The sequence below is a fragment of the Meriones unguiculatus genome, chromosome 2, assembly GCF_030254825.1.
Source record: "Meriones unguiculatus strain TT.TT164.6M chromosome 2, Bangor_MerUng_6.1, whole genome shotgun sequence".
Taxonomy (NCBI): domain Eukaryota; kingdom Metazoa; phylum Chordata; class Mammalia; order Rodentia; family Muridae; genus Meriones; species Meriones unguiculatus.
In genome coordinates this window covers 90,394,123-90,412,617 of record NC_083350.1, presented here as the reverse complement: position 1 = coordinate 90,412,617, position 18,495 = coordinate 90,394,123, and the positions used below count along the sequence as shown (strand labels likewise).

Sequence of the window (18,495 nt, the reverse complement as noted above, 5' to 3'; positions counted from 1 at the left end):
TCAAATAGATGGTTTTATCCCAAATATTAAAATTGTGGCTATTTAAAATTATTCAAAATTTTCTACATCAGTTCTGCATGGTATCTGATTATATTTTCTTTTATGTATTGATTTGAAGAGTAATAAAATCAATAAAGATAATTTTTGAAAAAAGATATGCTACATTGTCGATGCTAATACTATAAATTTATATGATGTGTGTTTTTCTTATAATTACAGAGTCTCATAAATACACCATTCTTTCCTCTGGAGAACATGCAAAACCAGAGCTTCGTCAATGAGTTCATACTCCTGGGGCTTTCACAAAACCCCCAAATTGAGAAAATATCATTTGTTATATTTTTATTGGTCTATCTTGCAACTCCTGTGGGCAACATGATAGTTGTGGTGACCATATTCTATAGTCCTGTGCTGCTCGGCTCCCCCATGTACTTCTTCTTGGCATTCCTATCCTTTGTAGATGCCTGTGTCTCTTCTGTTGTCACACCGAAGATGATCATAGACTTGGTTTATGAGAAGAAGACCATCTCTTTTGAATGCTGTATGACCCAGATTTTTGCTGTGCACTGTCTTTCTTCAGTGGAGGTGATTATCCTGGCAGCCATGGCCTATGATCGCTATGTGGCCATTTGCAAACCCTTGCACTACTCTTTCATCATGAACAGGAGGCTCTGTGGCATTCTGGTGTGCGTGGCCTGGGCTGGAGGATTCTTGCATTCTATCATACAAATTGCCTTCACTTTGCAGCTGCCCTTTTGTGGACCCAATATCATTGATCATTTCATATGTGACTTGTTCCCATTGCTGAAGCTTGCCTGCACTGACACACACATTTTTTTTCATTTTGGTGTTTGCTAACAGTGGCTCAATCTGCATAATTATTTTCTCCTATTTGCTTGTTTCTTATGGTGTCATCTTGTTCTCTCTGAGAGCCCACAGCTCTGAAGGGCGGTATAAAGCTCTGTCCACTTGTGGATCCCATATTACTGTTGTAGTTTTTTTCTTTGTTCCTTGTATATTAATATATGCACAACCTACATCTGCATTCTCTTTCTAGAAACATGTATTTGTGTTTACAGATGTCCTGACACCATTGCTCAATCCTGTGGTTTACACTTTCAGAAATAAGGAAATGATAAATGCCATCAGGAAAATCTGGAAGAAACTGATAGAGGTTCATGATTAGTATTAAAACATTGTATTTCTAGTACTGAGGAAATGGCTGAGTGGACAAAAGTCTTTGCTGTGTAAGAATGAGGATACTTACCACTGATGTCCAAAGCCAATTATGGTAGGTCATCGTTAATGCACTGTGGGTAAATCAGAACCAGGCAGACCCCAAGAATGAACTGGACAACTAATCTGTGAATAACATAGCTAGTTCAAAACTCAGTCAACCAGGAATATTTTTCTCAAGGAAATGAGATAGAAAAAATATCTCTATCTCATAGAGATAGATATAGATATAGAGATAGATATTCATTACTCCTGAATGTTCTGCAGGAATGTGCATGGCTACCAGCATTTTCTTCATGTTCACATACATTACACACACACAAATACACACACACACATACACACATTCATACACATAACAAATACAACAAATAAAACAATTATACTTAGTAAACTTAAGGTAAACCACAAAGTAAAACCATATTTACTCATAAAAGCCCTTCATGATTACTCCTTATAGAGAAGCACATGAAACTATTCTATCAATAATGTATTAAGATATATATGAGAAATTCGTTTATGAGATAAAATTTTCACTATTAATTGAATATAAACATTAAATGATCATATATAGAGTTGAAATTGACATTCAGAAAGATGCTGCGAAGCTTCCCTTTAAATTTTATAGTTTCAGAATTGATATACTTAACCATCAATAAAAACAAATAAGTCATTGACTGAATTGGGAGTAAAATAATATAGCATTTTATCCTTTTTCATAACTCATGAGTTATATATATCAGAGATCTGATTAGTTTTAGAGTGGAATACTTTTATTTATTCACAAATATTCTAAACAGTAAAGATTTTAAAATAATTGAACTATATGTCATAAATCTAAGGCAATATTAAAAGAAATTTAACTATTTGAATATCTCTTAAAATTAGTTGATGGAACGAATGTGTTTTGGTTGATATCTGAGTAGATGGAAGGAGGGAAGTGAGTGGGAAAAGGAATAGAAAGGAGAACTTAGGTGGGGTTCAGGTGTAGAGATATCAGGGGTTGGTGGGGTGGAGAGGGAAGACTGGGAAAGAGAACAGCAGTCAGTGTGTGTGGGGTTATCTCTTGGACAGGAAAGACTCCCTGGGGTCTATGGAGGTGACCCTAGGTGAGACTACTAGAAGCAGCAGGAGATATGAAGCTTGAAGTAGCTACTTCATATAACAAGGTGGGACTTCCAGTGGAGGGAGGGGAACACCAACCCACCCATAAAATCTACCCAAAATATGTCTCACCTACAAAAAGTACAAAGGTTGGAGCAGAGACTGTGGGAATGCCAATCCAATGACTGGCCAAATTTGAGAAACACCCCATAGGAAAGAGCCAAACCCTGGTTCTACTAATGATACTCAACTATGCTTTCAGACAGGAGCTTAGTATAAATATCTTCTGAGCGGCTTCATCCAGCAGCTGATGGAAACAGATGCAGAGACCCAGAGCCAAAGAAAAGAGAGAGGTTTGGGAATTTTTTAGAAGTATTGGAGGAAGGAAATGGAGCCAGAGGTGTCAAAGACACCACAAGAAGACCTACTAGAGTAAACTATTAGCGTAAACTATTTACCTATTAGAGTAAACTAATTTGGGACCATAGGTGCTCACAAAGACTGAACCAAAAAACAAACAAACAAACAAACAAACAAACAAACAAGAACCTGTCCAGGCTGAACCTAGACTCCATTCATATAAAATTTTGTCTTGAAATTGGGAAAAGAAATAAACTAAAAATATTTCAAGGTTTTAGTGACATTGAGATTACACCAACTAGAAATATAGAGAGATGAACATAATAGAAACCGTATATTATTAGAAACCTTATATTATTTTTCAAACTTAATATGTGTCCATGGGATTTCCCACAGAGTCTCACTCTACATCCTTGACTGACTATGTACACTCAGCTGGATTCAAACTCTCAGGAACATGTTTGCCTCTGTTTATGAAGTACAGGATTAAAGTTGTGCACAAACATGCCCACCACAGATGGGATTGTATTTCTTTTGTTTTAGATGTATTTTTTTTATTAATTACAGCTTATTCACTTTGTATTTCATCTGAAGCTACCTCCTCCATCCCATCCCAATCCCACCCTCCCTCATTCCTCTCTTGTGCTTTCCCAAGTCCACTGATAGGGTAAAGGAACTGAGGATGGCAGGGGTGGCTCCATTTTGTTTCTTAGATTCTTTCTTAAATTGACTGACCTTGGAGTGACTTGACCCCCACTTTTGGGTTCTGAGAAGGGCCACATTGCCCTCCACCCTGAAGGTTGTCATGAATACCACAGGATGTGTAAATAGATAACTATAATCAGGTCTCAACCCTACAGGTTGTCAGGTTGTTATCAATGCCACAGAATGTGTTAGTGGGTCCTCCACTCCACCCAGCAGGCCATCATACAGGTATCTTAGATATCTGTTGGTTTGGCCAGGTGGCTTGAAACAATTAGCCTAAAGGTCATCTTGAAAGCTGAACCCCTCATGCAAAACTTACCCTTCTTTGTAATGCCAAGGGTTGGAATTCCCCACTTGCCCTTTTCCTTTAAAAACTCCGGCTACCTCAAGAATCAGGGCCTCACTTTCTTTTTTATTTATTTATTTTTATTATTTGTTACATTTTTTTAACTTTGTATCCCAGCTGTATCCTGCTCCCTCATACCCACCCAATCCCACACTTCCTGCCTCTTTCCAAGTCCACTGATAGGGACTTGGAAAGGGACTTCCTCCCCTTTCATCTGACCCTTGCTTACTGGTTATCTTCAGGACTGGCTGCAAAGTCCTCCTCTGTGGCCTACCAGGGCTGCTCCTCCCTTGGGGGGTGGGGAGGTCCAAGAGCCTACCATTGAGTTCATATCAGAAATAGTCCCTGTTTCCCTTACTAGGGTACCCACTTGGATACTGAGTTACCATGGACTACATCAAAGCATAGGTTCTAGATTATATCCATACATGGTCCTTGGTTGGAGAAACCGTCTCCTAAAAGACCCCTGTGCCCAGATATATTTGGTCCTTGTGGAGCTCCTTTCCTCTCCAGGTCATATTAATTCCCCCTTCTTTCATATGATTCCCTGACATAACCAAACATTTGGCAGAGGGCCTCACTTTCTAACATGTTACTTCAAGGAAGAGTGGCGGCCCAAGCTTAAGCTTGGAAAAACGATCCTCCTGTGATTTGAATTGGACTCGACTTTTAGTGCTCTTTCCGGGTCTCTCGAATCAGGCACTAAAAGGGGAAGTCCTCCTCCCCTTAGATTTTAATCTAGCCTATCAGGTCTCATCAGGACTGGCAGCATTGTCTTCCTATGTGGGCTGGTAAGGCTGCTCCCCTTTCAGGGGAAAGGTGATCAAAGTGCCACCCACTGAGTTCATGTCAGAGACAGTCCCTGTTTCCATTACTACAGAACCCACTTGGAGACTGAGCTATTATGGGTTATATCTGTGAAGGGGCTCTAGGTTATCTCCATGCATGATTGGAGTATCAGTCTCAAAAAAGACTCCTTAACCCAGACTTTTGGTTCTGTTGCTCTCCTTGTGGAGCTTCTGTCCCCATCAGGTATTTGCTGTGCACTTCTTTACTGGTGTAGATTATCTTGATATCCATGGCCTGTGATCACTATGTGGCCATTTGCAAGGCCTTGTACTACTCTTCCATCATGAACAGAAAACTCTGTGGAGTTCCTGTGGGGGTGGCCTGGACAGGGGGCTTCTTGCATTCTATCATACAAATTATCTTCATTTTGCATCTGCCCCTTTGTGATCCCAATGTAACTGATCACTTCTTGTGTGACTTGTTCTCATTAATGAAGATTGCCTGCACTGATACACATATTTTTGTCATTTTGGTGGTTGCAAACAGTGGATCTTTTTGCATTATTATCTTCTCCTTGTTGCTTGTTTTCTATGGTGTCATCTTGTTCTCTCTGAGAGCCCATAGTTCTGATAGAAGGTGTAAGGCTCTCTCTACCTGTGGATCCCACATTAGTGTGGTGGTTTTGTTCTTTGTCCCTTGCATAATAATATATGCAAGGCCTACATCTGCCTTCTTCTCTGAAAAAAATGTGTTTCTGTTTGCTACCATCCTCACGCCATTGCTATATCCTATGATTTACACTTTCAGGAACAAGGAAATGAAAAATGCCATCAGGAAATTGTGGAAGAGATTAATAATGGCTTATGGTATATCTTAAGATATTGTATTTATTCACTTGGTAGATGACTCAGTGGGTAAGAGTACTTCTTGTGTAAGCATGAGGAACTTAGTTCAGATTCCCAGCACTATGCAGAAGCCAGGCATGTTAACCCAACTTAAACTCAGGGCTGGTGAAGTGGAGACAGGTTCCAGAGGATCACTGGAGAGATATTTTATCAAAAGAATTTAAAGGTTCAGGTAGAGACTTGATGTCAAAGAAATAATGTAGTAGGGGTTATATGTAGATGTTTAATTTTCTCCTTTGAGCTTTACACAGATTTTCAGGTGATACATACATGCTCCTGCACCACTGTGCATGCATGTAATGTGCATGCATACACATGCACACACACATATACATGAGAAGGAGCAATTACATTTATAAGTAACAAAGAAGTCAACATATTTACTATGTTAAATAATTTATGACTTATTCATTCTTTTGAAAGAGATAGCATAATTCCATAGAGAATGCAATAACATGAAGGTAAAAACTGATCAAACTTTCATGAAGAATTGACTACTTAGTATTGTCAATGAAAAATGAAGCCAGCTCAACTTGAACTCTCATAAATATATAAAAAAAGAGACAAAACAGAAAAGATTTAGCTATAAAAATTGCTTGCCATTCATTCTATGTTTTAGGAAAATATTTGTTGGTAAACATGTGGTTTAAATTAGAAATAAACTATACTAAAATATCTTTCTGTAAGTAACTGTGATCATGAGAACCTAGAAGCACAAAGGAGGAATAAACAGAATCTGAAATATAGGTGTTCTGTCTCATGTGAATTCAGTATTAAGGTTGCTCCATTATATTTGTATACAATTTAAGTTAATTCTTGAATTTCTTAACATATAAAATATGATTGACCATCCTGATCATGTGTGAGTTTCTCCTGTGATTATACCATTCCAATGGATTCTGTGATCTTGTCCATAGATTTATCTTATTGAAGCATAACCTAAGTGTTAAATAATACTTTACTGGACGTGATGGGGCTAAGATGCTAACAAAGTGAGCACATATTTCTCACCTTTTATACAGGGAAAAGATCTCAGAGAAACCATAGTCAATGGTAATTTTCAAAAGAGTAAGACAGCAAGAAATGGTGGCACATGCTTGTAATCACAGAAGTCAGAGAGACAGAGGCAGGCAGATTGCTGTACGTTCGAGGCTAGCCTGGTCTACTAAGTGAGTCCAGGACAGCCAAGGCTACATAGAGAAACCCTGTCAAAAAAACAAAACAAAAAAAACCCACAAACAAACAAAAAACCTAAAATAAATGCTCCAAAAAGAAGAGTAAAACCTTTTAATTTGTTTGGTACTTTAATATTCATAATTTTGTGCACTCAAGTGAAAATACATTCAGATTTTTATAAAGATAACATTGAATAGGAAAATATAAAATCAACAAATGGGGATGTGGTGAAAAGCTCTCTTCTGGAAATGACATGCCTATTGCACATATGAACTCACAGTAGCTGTGGTCACTTATACAAGACTTACATGAGATTAAATCAATGGAAGACTCCATTGAGGAGTAGAAGAAAGGGCTCCTGAAACTTCACACTTAGTTGAGGGGCTATTGACTGTTGATGGTATATCAGGTAGAGTTATTTTCTTTAGAATTGTGACAATGGTGTTTTTCTTAGGCCACAGTTAATGACCACATGGTTATGTGTTTATAGGTAGCACTAATTAGGCTAAGAGGGATAAACAAATACAGAGTTATAAAAGAGAACATAAACTTTTGAGGAAGGTATGAGGGAGTCTGGAGAAAGTTCAAGAGGAAATGGGGGATGGATATGATCAATGAACATTGTATGCATGTATAGAATTTAATAATAATAAATAAAATAAAAATTTTAAAGTTTTTATTTATTCCAGAGCCAAAACACACATATAGATCTTCAACTGGAAAGTTTATGAAGGATTGCAATTTGAGTCTAAAACATTGGGTCTGAACCAAGTGTACAGGTCACATCAGACCGATGTGTAACAAAAGCTTTCAAACATGCCAGAAAAATATCCTTACAAAATATCATTGCTTACCATCTGTCTGTTTCACAGCAGGCGCTACTTCTGATTTCATCTTCTAAAGAGCATGGTTACACATGTACTATATTTACATCATTTTCAAGAGTCCTTCTCACTTCTCTAAGACCCCCCTATGCCCCCATTCCCTTTCAAATTCATGACCTCTTCTGTAATTGTGAAGATTTTTAAACAAATACCTTATACATTACATATACAAACAGTGGTTCATATGTATATGTATTTAAGGTTGACTATTTAAGGTTAGATAACCAATCAGGAAGCTTATCCCTGGAAAATATTATTTATCTGTCTCAGCAGCCATTGATTTTCTATAGCTCTTTCTCTAGGGCTACGACCTTAAGAGAGTTTCCCCATCCACATTGACACATGCACCACTATTGTCATTACACAGTTCTTTTTTTTCTTTATTAATTACACTTCATTCACTTTGTATCCCCTCTATGGTTCCTTCCCTCTTCCTCCTCTGCATGCATGCTCCTCCCCAAGTTCACTGATAGGTGAGGTCTTCTTTTCCTTCCTTCTGATCCTAGTCAATTAGGTCTTATCAGGAGTGGCTGCATTGTCTTCTTCTGTGGCCTGGTAATGCTGCTTCTCCCTCAGGGGGAGGTAATTACAGAGCAGGCCAATCAGTTCATGTCAGAGAAAGTCCCTGTTCCTATTAAAATGGAACCCGCTTGGATACTGAACTACCATGGGCTACATCTGTGTAGGGGTCTTAGTTATCTCCATGCATAGTCCTTGGTTGGAGTATCAGTCTCAGGAAAGACCCCTGTGCGCAGATATTTGGATTCTGTTGCTCTCCTTGTGGAGTTCCTGTCCTCTCCAGAACTTACTGTTTCCCACTTCTTTCCTAAGATTTCCTGCACTCTGCCCAAAGGTTGCCCATAAGTCTCAGCATTGGCATTGATAGTCTTCAGGGCAGAGCCTTTCAGAGGTCCTCTGTGTCAGGCTCCTGACTTGTTCCCTCTTTTCTGATGTTCAGCCTCTTTGCCTTTATGGGTAGGAATTGAGCATTAATTGTGGTACATCTACATAATGGAATATTACTCAGCAATAAAAAGCAAGGAAATCATGAAATTTGCAGGTAAATGGTGGGATATGGAAAAGATCATCCTGTGTGAGCTATCCTAGAAGCAGAAAGATGCACATATACTCACTCACATATACATATAATATAGATAAACCTACTAAAATCTGTATACCTAAAGAAACTAATCAAGAGGGAGGACTCTTGCTAAAGTGCTCAATTCCTACACAGTTCTTGTTTAGGGAACTGTTTTGTTGTGATTCCATGGATGCTCCATCCCTGTCATGTCTAAGAGATACTTGTTCAGCAGATGTCCAATCCTCTGGTTCTTTTAACTTTCCCACCCTTCTTGCCAATTTTACTAACACATAAGTGTAGGACACTGTTGTAAATAATGTATCAACTGGAGATAGGCACTCCACAGTGAGTTGTTCTCTCCACTCTCCATTGTGCATGGCTTCTTTGTGGAGGGGTGAGAGCTACACCTATTCATGGATAATAAATAAATACATAAAATATTTCAAATATTGCTGAAAACTCTGTTAATTTAAGGAAACAGCAATAGTATTCTTTTAGGGTCTATGCCCTCAATAGACAAAGGTCATTGGCTAGGTTTAGAGTACCAAGATTGAATTTTTGTTTCATATTGAATGAGCTTTAAGTACAATTAGACAGCTGTCAGTTACCCCTAAGATACAAGAGCCAATATTGCAGCACCGGACCTACATTTCTGATGAGAGACCAAAGGATTAAAAATCAGTGGCTATTATTTTAAAGTTTAAAGACCCCTGTGTTCAAATTTTCTGGTTGTGTTGCTCTCCTTGTGAGGTTCCTGTCCTCTCCATAACCTACTATTTCCCACTTCTTACATAAATTACAGTTTAATAACTTTGTATCCCCTTTATAGCCCCCTTCCCCATCCCCTCCCATCTCACCATCCCACCCTCTTTTTTTAAAGGGGGAAAAAAACGGAAGCAGGAAATTACATGCCTTGGTGTTACATGATTAGGTAAGGGAAATTGACTTTTGAAATGATTGGTTTACTTTAGGAGACAAGACCACAAACAGTTCTGACCTGGCAATCTGGGCCCATTTCCTAGCAATTGTATCTCTAGTGGGCAGGAAAAGAATGCAGTAAGCCTGGGAGATGCAAATCAAAACAACCCTGAGATTTCACCTTAACCCCATCAAAATGGCTAAGATCAAAAACTCAAGTTGACAACACATGCTGGAGAGGATTTTAATATTCCTAAACTTTGTAATACAGCTGAATATAATTGAACTCAAACAATTATCAACAGAGATCATTGAACTTTATTTCACTATAATTTTTTAATGTTTGGAAATGTCGTGTTTATATTACGAATTTTAGTCAATTTTTCACACTATTCTCCACTTTCTTCTCCCTTTCTCTCCCAGCTTAATTCTTCTTCCCGACAAATCTCTCTATTATTCTCACATCTTTTTATCTGAGGCTCAACAAGTATAATCAGAGTTTCCCTTCAGAGTATAAAAAGGAAGTTTTTTTACAAGAGCAAGGGCAATTCCTCAGTGCTTGCAACCCTAAAATAAGACATACCCCTCCAACAACTATTAACTATCAATAGTTTCTTAGAGAAGAGTAAGGTCCCCAAAATGGATTACTTGAGGCTCAATGTTATGCAGATCTTGTAAGTGTTTAGAAAGCAGTTTGAAAAAGAGACCACTTAGGAAAACAATAGTAGCCAGTTCCCCTCTAGGGACTGTGACCCTAGAACAGTGGTAACTTTTCAAACTTAGCTGCATTTCCCCATTTTTGTTGTTATTGGTGTGTGTGTGTGTGTGTGTGTGTGTGATTGTTTGTGTGTGTGATATTTTTTGTCCTTCTTAATATTTCATGTAGACAAGCATGTCAAAGACACATAAATGATTTTTTAGCTTTTCAATGGAAAGAATGTGAGGAATTAAGATCTGGCTTCAAAACATCTCATCAAAGTATGTGCATTTTATTGGAACAAGTGTATAACAAAGGTAGGGAAGTGATAGATGCTCTTCTGACATCTCCTTGCTTGTCTATCTGTCTGCCAATTAGAAGGACCTAATCCTTCTCTCTTCACATAGTGGTTCTTAATGTGATATCTCATTTGTTCCTGAGAATTAGTTTGAGGAATGGATATCTGGGGCTGCTTACCCAGTTACTTAATGGAACTATGCATCCAATATTTAAAAAACAAAAAACAAAAAAAACAACAACTCCAAAATAAAACCTCATTCTGATTTTAATGTTCCAAACAACACAGGTTAATTCTGTTCTGTCATACATCTAACTTAAGCACATTATAATTTTTCCCTTTTTATTTATTTATTTTTATTTGTTATAATTTTTTCATTGTGTATTCCAGCTGTAGCCTATTCCCTCACCCTTCCCAATTCCACCCTCCTTCCCTCTCCTCCCATGCCTTTCCCCAAGTCCACTAATTGGGGAGGTCCTCCTTGTAATATTATGGGACAGATTACATAATGATGATTAGGCATACAACAGATCTTATATGAAAGTGGTGTATTAGGTGGATATGAAGAGAAGTAGAGAAGGGGGAAGCAGGATAATATGGGGGAAAAGAGAGAGATAGAGGGGAAAGAGAGAAGGAAAAAGAGAGACAAGGAGGTGCCCCAATAGAGAAAGGGGAGAAGGCCAAGAGGCCAGGAGCAAGAGGGACCAAGAGAGAAAGGACCAAGAGAGGGACCATGTGTCAGGTTGTCCCTTTTAGGGGCAAGGTAACCATGCCTTCCAGGTGTGGCCACCTGGCAGGCAACACATGATGACATCACAAGTTGCTAGGCAACCCAGAAGCAGGTTTAGTTCCAAAATCTTAACACTCCTCTCTTTCCATCAGACCCTAGCCTATCAGGTCTCATCAGGACTGGCAGCATTGTCTTCCTCTGTGCCCTGGTAAGGTGGCACCCACCTCAAGGGGAGGTGATCAAAGAGCCAGCCATTGAGTTCATGTCAGAGACATCCCCTGTTCCCCTTAGTAGGCAAACATAGAGACTGAGCTGCCATGGACTACATCTGTGCAGGTGTTGTAAGTTATCTCCATGCATTGTCCTTGGGTGGAGTATCAGTCTCAGACCCCTGGGCCCCACATTTTTTGTTGTTGTTGTTCTGTTGCTCTTCTCGTGGAGCTCCCTTCCTCTCCAGGTCTTTCTATCTCCCCCTTCTTTGGTAAGATTCCCTGTACTCTGCCCAAAGTTTGGCTATGAGTGTCAGCATGTGCTTTGATACCAGGCTAGGTATTCTTTCAAAGGCCCTTTGTGGTAGGCTTCTGTCCTGTTCCCTGTTTCCCTGTTTTCTCCCTCTTCCAATGTCTATCCTCTTTGCCTTTCTAAATAAGGATTTGTGCCCTATTCCAGAGATCCCAAAAGACCACTAAGAGTCCAGTCCATTGAAAAGCAAAAGAGGATCTTTATTCAATCTTAAGCTCAGCTGCCAATCTTCCCTGAAGTAACAGGTTAGAAAGTGAGTTTTTAAAGGGAAAAACCACAAGCAGGGAATTCTAAGCATTGGCATTACATAGAAGGGTAACATTGGGTAGGTTGGTTCAGCAAGCAAGGTGACCTTTAGGCTAATTGTTCCAAGCCACCTGGTCAAACCACAAGATATCTAAGATATCTATATGATAGTCTGCTGGGTGGAAGATTCATTAACACATTTCTATGGTATTTAACACATTCTGTGGTATTTAAGACAACTTGTGGAGTGGAGGCCTGATTATAGTTATCTATTAACACATTCTGTGGTATCCATGACAACCTGTGACAACCTGCACGGTGGAGAGCCAGGTGGCCCTTGTCAGAACAGGGGGTGAGGTAGGGGCCAAGTCACTCCAAGGACAGTCAACTTAAGATAGAGTCTGAGAAACAAAATGGAACCACCCTGCCATTCCTTAATTCCTTTAGATTGAGCATCATATCCAGGGTCCTCCTTCTTGCTTACCTTCTTTAGCCGTACAGATTTTAGTGTGTTTATCCTATATTATATGTCTATTATCCACTTATAAGTGAGTATATACCATATGTGTCTTTTTGCCTCTTGGATACCTCAATCAGGATGATCTTTTTTAGTTCCATCCATTTGCCTACAAATTTCATGATTTTTCTTGTTTTTAACTGCTGAGTAGTATTCTGTTGTGCAAATGTACCATAATTTCTATATCCATTCCTCCATTGAGGGACATCTGGTTGTTTCCAGATTATGGCTATTAACCTGATAAGTGAGGGTCAGATGAAAGAGGAGGAGGTCCTCCCCTATCAGTGGTCTTGGAAAGAGGTAGAGAGAAGACGAGGGAGGGTGGGTAGGATTAGGAGGAAATGAGGGAGAGGGGCACAGCTGGGATAAAAAGTTAATAAGCTGTAAATAATATTAAAAATTAAAAATTTAATTAAAAAAGAATAAAGCTTCTACAAACATGGTTGAACAAGAGGAACCCTCCTCCAATGCTGGTGGGAATGCAAACTCGTACAACCACTTTGGAAAACAATCTGTTGCTTTCTCAGAAAATTAGGAATAGTGCTGAGAGACCAAAGAATTAAAAATTAGTGTTTTGAGTTATTGGTTTAAAGTTTAAAGCACAAGCCTGAACAAAGGCCAGACAGGTGGAGACATGTCCAGTCACCTGCTGGTAGGAACCAGTCTTATTGCATTCTTTTCCTGCCCACTAGAGATAGGTAGGAAATAGGTCCAGATTTTTGCCCTAGGACAGCCAAACAAGGGAAGCTAGACCATCAATTCCCTTGGAGCCTTCCTATAGCCAATCAGTTTAAAATGCAATATCCCCATTTGTGTTTCAACCAATATAGTCTTGCCAGGCAGGAATTCCCTTGCTTTGGGCATGCAGGGAGGGACTGGAAACTTTAAATCACCACCTACCCTGAACTGGGGGCTCTCTGGTCTCAACCACAGCATCTGTGAGGGTCTGAACCCAAGCTACAGCTTATAATATAAAGGTTCTCATGTGTTTTGCATAGGACTCGACTCCTGGTGGTCTCTTGTGGATCTTGTGACCTAGGCATAACAGTGCTACCTCAAGATCCAGCTATAACACTCCTAGGCAAATATCCAAAATATGCTCAAGTATACAACAAGGACATTTGCTCAACCATTATTATTATTTTAGCACTTATTTTCAGTGAAGACTCTGACCATTACATGAAATGAATGTAATGAAATGAAATCATGATATTCAGCAAAAGGATAATAAAAACTGATACCCAGTTTTTACCAGCTTAATGAATAGAATATTGCAATATTCTTTCAAGAAAATTTAATGACTCTCATTTACATGTCATCTTCTATGTTGATTTTGCTTGGGCATGAAGAAATTAATTAAAGCTTATTAGCTCTCTGGCATTAGATCAGCCATGGTAATATTAAGTTGGCTTATTATAGTTACTGTATTGTTTTTATAAAAACACATTTTATCAAAGTAGAAAAAGGAAATTGAACTATGTCTACATAGTTGAAAGAAGGCTATAGTGAGAGAATCTTCCATAATACAGAATTAAAAGAATAAAAATGACATTTAAATCATATAAGGTCATTAACTTTGCTCAAAATCTTACCACGGCTCTTCATTCCAAACTATTAAAATTTTTACCATGAATCTTGACTTATTTTTCATATCCTAGGTATTTCACTGCCCTCTCCCTCGATCATTTTTCTATCTCCAATTATTAAGATTTTTTTTTTTTTTTTTGCTATTTTACTTTCCTCTACATCTATTGCCTGAGTCTTGAGAACTATCACATCTGAGGATAAAATGGCTTTCTCTTTTATCTGACTCTGGCTTCTGGAGTTTATCCTGGCCACACCTTGTAATTTGCTACCTGGGGTGGAACACTACAAAGTTTAATAGACTGGGTTCTTCTTCCAAGGGTTCTTTGATTTCCCTCTACCATTTTCCCAGTTTAGCTTGAAATGCACAAAGCAGAATTATACTAAATTATTTTTTATGATTTTGTAAAAGTGGCCATTGTGGCTCACATCTACTCTCCTAACTCGTAGCAGGCTGAAACAGAAGGACCATTGCTAGTACATCAGCCTGAGAGCTCAAGACCAACTTTTTACTACAGAGATATCTGTCTCAAAAAACTAAGCACTCTTAGGGCGCTGCCCCAGAGAGTAAAGGCACTTACCACCAAGCCCAATGATCCGAGTTTGATCTTCAGGGCTCAAAGGAAATATTTAATTCCACAGATTGCCTTCTAACAACCATCTTAACTGTTATGGCTCCAATGTGCTAAATAAATGAACATAATTTTTTAAGACTTAAAAAATTGATCGCAATAATAAAATAATAGTAAATTAATGGAAGATGTTGAAGCAAAAAATGAAGATATATTTAGAAATTACATGATTTTAAAAACACAAACATGTTAACAGTGGAAAAATAGTGGCAAAAATGTGATTTGACTGTGAAAATGTGGGAAGGCTTTCTGGGAAGATGGAATTTGAATTACTTTCTCTTATCACAGTATATATTGTTAGTAGAGGCTAGAGTACATGAATGGCCACCTTATGAGATATGGAACAATAAAGGAGTGAAAATGTCCAGGTATAATGTGCTTGATCATCATGGTTGGAACATGGCTGAGCAGAACCAATAGGTGAATTATATGGAAGCCAGATGTGGCTCATGTTAGTGACTCAGTAAGTCTTGTTGAAGTTTTCAGCCACTGTACTTGGGGACCATAGGTATTATTTTCTTATTTTTTGAATCACTGTAACTTCACGTAGTCAAATTTTCCTTTCAAATGATAGAAGGAGAGAAAAAGTAGTGGATTTAAAAATTGAGGATAATAGGAAACAACTTTACATCCATTCTCTTTTTATAGTGAAGCAGATGGGACTTAAGTAAAGGCCTATGAGGGCCTGTTTTTAGAAGTCTATTGTTAACCATTGGTTATACTGGAATTTATGACATCTTAGCCTCAGGTGTTAGACTGCATGGTCAAAAATTCTTATAGTGAGAATGTAAAGTAAGATATTTTTGTAAAAATGAAATGTGCAAATATTTTAAATGAGAATTAAAGTGTTAAATTTTATACAAAAATTATTTTTTATATATGAAGTATCAAAAATGGTCATATTAGAGTTGAGTAAATCAACCATAAAAATCAACCAAGTACCAGGCATGGAGATAACCTACAACCCCTGCACAGACACTATGCCTACAACTGCCTGTGGCATTTCAGTGTCCAAGTGGGTTACATAGTAAAGGGAAGAGGGACTGCCTCTGACATAATCTGATTGGCCTGCTCTTTGATCACCTCCCCCTGAGGGGGGAAGCAGCCTTACCAGGCCACAGAAGATGACAATGCAACCACTTCTAATGTGATCTGATAGACTAAGATCAGAAGGAAGGAGAGGAGGACCTCCCCTATCAGTGGACTTGGGGAAGGGCATGCGTGAAGAAGGGGGTGGATGGTGGGACCAGGAGGGGAGGAGGGAAGGACTTATGGGGGGATACAAAGTGAATAAAGTGTAACTAATAAAATTAAAAAAAAAAACAACCATTAATTAAATACAATATAATAGCAAGGTATTTTTTAACTGGCTACTATATTTTTTATTGCTTTTCTGTGGAGGTGAAAAATTGTGCTTTAGTACAGTAACATCTTCTGCTTGGTGTTGCTAGTCAAGTTATTTTTGAAGCTGCTTGTGCTTAGTCGAGGCTGAGAGATGCTCATGAATGTTTTTTTAGAGAATTTGCGTTCATATCTGATTGAAATGCAGTAGTTATATGACTCAACAGATACTCATCCATAAGCAGGTAGGGCTAATCATATTTTATCTGGCGAAATAGCCAAGAAGTGCTGACCATATTTTGTACTAGGCATTTTTGGACTGACTTCATAAATTAAGGCAAATAATACAAGAGCACCTATTTTTGTGTCTTGATCTCTCTCTTCTCTCTACATTTCTGGGTTCTGGCCTTTTACAATGACATTGTCACATAAATATACTTTTTACTTAGCATGATTTCAGAATATTTTTTCTTAATTTCAACACATTCTAAATATAATAAGAGTTTTAAAAAACATAGTACTACATTAAAACTTTCTAATAGGTAACTTATATATTGTATTTCATTTGTGTTAGAGAATTATAAAATTAATTCATACAGATTTTTGTATGACAATACTGATGTATTAGTTACTTTCTATTCCTATGATAAAACATCATGACCAAAGCAACTTCTAGAAGAAAGAAGTTATTTGGGGTATGTGACCAGAGGGTAAGAGTCCATGATGAAGAAACAGATGAAGCAAGCAGCAGACAGCTGCTGCAACTTAGAGATCATATCTTGAAGATATGATCTTCACGTTAGAGATCAAATGTGAAGCAGAGAGAGCTAATTTGGAATTGAAATTCTTCTGAAACCCCAGTGACATACATCAAGTCCACATCCAATTCTCTGCAAACAGCCACCGCTAAATACCAAGTATTCAAATTCCAAGCACTTATAGCTAATATCATATTCAAACTACCACAACTCATACTGCAAGTATTAATCTCCAGTTAAAGTCAGAGTTTTAGCCCGCAATATTGATGCTTTCTCTATAGAATGGTGTCTTCTTTTTCTGTATAATGAACGAATCATTAAGTGCTTGAAGTAAATCTTGACTTCTTTGTTTTGACCATTGAAATTTGTAAGTGTAAAATTTTAAATTTTATCAGAGACCACCCTAAATCTTTTCCATATTTTTCTAATGGCACTTTTTATTTCTTTATTTCTAAAAGTGTAAATTATAGGATTGAGCAATGGAGTCATGATGGCATCAAACTCAGCTACCTTTTTCTCAAAAGAAGATGCAGACGTAGATCTTGCATATATAAATATGCATGGAACAAAGAATGAAACAACAACAGCAATGTGGGATCCACAAGTGGAGAGAGCTTTTCATAGTCCTTCAGAACTATGACTTCTTAGAGAGAACAAAATAACACGATAGGAGATAAGCAACATAGAAAAAATTATGGTGCAAATAGACCCACTATTGGCAAACACAAGGAGTCCATAAAAACCTAAGTGTTAGTGCATGCCAACTCCAGTAATGGGAAGAAATCACACATGAAGTGATCAATAACATTGGGTCCACAAAAGGGCAGCTGTAAAGTGAAGATAATTTGTATGATAGAGTGCAAGAATCCCCCTGTCCATGCTACCTCCACCAGAGTGCCACAGAGCCTCCAGTTCATTATGGAAGAGTAGTGTAAAGGTTTGCAAATAGCTACATATCAGTCATAGGCCATGGCTATTAGTACAATTACTTCCACTGCAGCAAAGAAGTGTTCAGCAAAGATCTGTGTCATGCAGCCCTCAAAGGAGATGGTTTTACTCTCAGCGAGGGAGTCAGTGATCATCTTTGGTGTGATGACTGAAGTAATGCATGCATCCAAGAAAGACAGAAATGTCAAGAAGAAGTACATGGGTGATCCAAGCAGTGCAGGCGTGCAGAGGATGGTTACTGCAATTATTATGTTGCCTCCAATGGTTGCAATATAGAAAAATAAGAATACAACAAATATCATTATCTGAATTTTTGCATTCTGTGAAAGTCCCAGGAGGATGAACTCAGTTACAATAGTTTGGTTTGGCATGATTATCAAGAAAGATTTAACATAATTTTTATTCACATATGTATTTATTCATTTATATGTATATGCTTCTGTACTTTGTGGTGTGTGTATATGGGCATATGCAGGTGCTGCAGTCTTTGTGTAGAGCTCACAGAACTACTAGCAGAAGTAATTTCTTTCTCTACTCTGTGGGCTCTGGGTTTTGAACTGGGCTTAAGGAGTCAGTCTTGACAGCAGTAACTTTACCACACAGCCTTCTGTCAAATAATACAAACAGTCAAAACTGTTGTCATTTAAATCTGTAATTATGGAAAAAATGTTTATGATACAAATAATTTTACATTACTTTTAATATGACTGTGCACTGA

At 38.1% G+C, this 18,495-nt stretch overlaps 3 pseudogenes; 2 read left to right on the top strand and 1 right to left on the bottom strand.

Annotated features, from left to right (window-relative positions):
• The first annotated feature begins 252 nt into the window (after nt 1-252).
• On the top strand, nt 253-1,186 carry LOC132652520 (olfactory receptor 4C15-like; annotated as a pseudogene).
• Nucleotides 1,187-2,372: 1,186 nt separating this feature from the next.
• LOC110539905 (olfactory receptor 4C15-like) lies at nt 2,373-5,417 on the top strand (annotated as a pseudogene).
• An 11,793-nt stretch (nt 5,418-17,210) lies between these two features.
• LOC132652159 (olfactory receptor 4C15-like) lies at nt 17,211-18,148 on the bottom strand (annotated as a pseudogene).
• Between the last annotated feature and the right edge of the window lie 347 nt (nt 18,149-18,495).